The sequence below is a fragment of the Portunus trituberculatus genome, chromosome 36 (assembly GCF_017591435.1).
Source record: "Portunus trituberculatus isolate SZX2019 chromosome 36, ASM1759143v1, whole genome shotgun sequence".
Taxonomy (NCBI): domain Eukaryota; kingdom Metazoa; phylum Arthropoda; class Malacostraca; order Decapoda; family Portunidae; genus Portunus; species Portunus trituberculatus.
The window spans coordinates 9,084,094-9,086,593 of record NC_059290.1 but is presented as its reverse complement, the minus strand read 5'-3'; positions in this window follow the sequence as shown (position 1 = coordinate 9,086,593).

Here is a 2,500-nt window from a genome sequence, read left to right as displayed (position 1 = left end):
CCTAACCTCTACTGTTTTGTATTGATGTAGATGGGTTCATATATAACATAATATGATATATTCTAATTTATGCAACCTAAGGAAATATAACCTCATTCAATGCAATTAAATATTATCTAACCTAACCTAACCTAACCTAACCTAACCTAACCTAACCTAGCCCAACCTAACCTAACCTAACCTAACCTAACCTAACCTTACCCAACCTAACCTAACCTAACCTAACCTTACCCAACCTTACCCAACCTAACTTAACCTAACCTAACCTAACCTAGCCCAACCTAACCTAACCTAACCTAACCTAACCTAACCTTATCCAACCTAACCTAACCTAACCTAACCTAACCTAACCTAACCTAACCTAACCTAACCTAACCTAACCCAACCCAACCTAACCTAACCTAACCTAACCTAACCTAATCTAATTTAACCCAACCTAACCTAACCTAACCTAGCCCAGCCCAACCTAACCTAACCTAATCTAACCTAACCTAGCCCAACACAACCTAAGCTAACCTGACTTGACTTAACTTGACCTAACCTAACGTGACCTCATCGATATTAACTTCTAACCTAACCTAACCTAACCTAACTAAATCCAAACCTAGTCTAGTCTAACTTAACCCAGTCTATTAAAACCTAACTTACTTTCCCGCTCTTCCTTGACACAGATCCATACACTCCACACAGGAAACACATAAGTGCTACACAGGAAACACACACACGCCATACAGGATGCATACATAAATGAATAGATAAGTTAGTTTAGGTTAGGTTAGGTGAGATTGACACGAATATACAGGTAATTAACAGGTGATTTGATAGGTAACGACAGCTGTTTGTTATCTGTGTATGTACCTTTTTTTTTAAGCAAGAGGGAAACTAGTCAAGGGAAAAAAATGTGAATAAATAGAAATAAAAAAGGCTCACTTAAATTGCAAGTTTCCTAAAAGAATGGTAAATATGTGTGTGTGTGTGTGTGTGTGTGTGTGTGTGTGTGTGTGTGTGTGTGTGTGTGTGTGTGTGTGTGTGTGCTATTTTACGTACACATACTATACACATACATGGAAAAATGGTGATGCTGTGTGTGTGTGTGTGTGTGTGTGTGTGTGTGTGTGTGAAGAGGAAGTGGGAGGCGGTGACACTGTACACGAGTAATCACATTCGCTTCACTTCCTTTCCTTCTTTCCTCCTTTCCTCCTTGTCTTTCTTCCCTCCCTCCCTCCCTCCCTCCTCTCCCTCCTCTCCCTCCTCTCCCTCCTTGTCCATCGGTTTCCCTCCTCTTCCTCTTTTACTCCGTTCTTTTCCCTCCCTCTGTTCCTCCCCATACCCTTCCCTCCTTCCCTTCTTCTGTAGATCCTCACGTATCCTTTCCCTCCCTCTCTCTCTCCTCCCTCTCCCTCTCCCTCTCCCTCTCCCTCTCTCCTCAAGCTCTTGACCGCAAAATCAAACCGACAAAAATCTGTGTTGGGAAGATGTATTGCCTCCTCCTCCTCCTCCTCCTCCTCCTCCTCCTCCTCCTCCTCCTCCTTCCTCACCTGTGTGTAATTGAATGTATACACAGGTGTGTTTGTGTGTATGTGTGTGTGTTTATGTGTGTGAATGTTCTTTTATATATAATGACATTTAATCATTGCATATTGCACGAGAAAGAGGAAGAAGAAGAGAGGAGGAGGAGGAGGAGGAAGAAGAGAGGAGGGTTATCAGTCACTAGGATCACCCGTCAAGTGGTCAACCCGCCCCCGCTGACCGCTGCATCCCGGAGGCTACGCAGAGGCTCCTCCCACACGTCACCCTGGAGACTCGAATCTAGTGAAGCAAGAAGACAAGATACGATCACGGGAGTTGGAGTGAAGCGGCCGAGGGGAAAGCTGCGATATACCTGATAGGGACCTTCAATAGACTCAAAACAGGTGCGGTAATTTAAGATACAGTTTAATTATAGGTGAGTTGAAAAGAGGATCAGGCGCCGCTGCTTAACCTGAGGGACGCCAGCTGACCGGGGCTTCCGTTGGCTACCTCCTGGCTTCCCCTGGCTACCCTCTCCTCCTCCTCCTCCTCTCCTCCTTCCTTCCTGACCCGTCCTAAGGGGTAAGGGGTAAGGGAGGGCACACAGGCAGCTCCAGGGGTTACATAAAAGAGTGGACATGCCCTAAAGAGTGAATTATGGGTGACCTCGTGGCGTGGGTGTCATGGGTGGCTTACAACGGCTGTCCTCGTCCTGTTATCGTCTTGTTCTCTTCCTGTTATCGTCTTATTTTCTTCCTTTTATCGTGTTGTTCTCTTCCTGTTATCGTTTTGTTGTCATGTTCTCGTCTTGTTCTTGTTTTGTTCTTGTCTTGTTTTTGTCCTGTTCTTGCAATGTTCTCGTCCTGTTATCGTCTTGTTCTCGTCCTGCTCTCGTCCTGTTCTTGTCCTTTTCTCGTCTTGTTCTCATTCTGTTTTCGTCCTGTTCTCATTTTGTTCTCGTCCTGTTCTCGTCCTGGTATCGTTTTGCTGT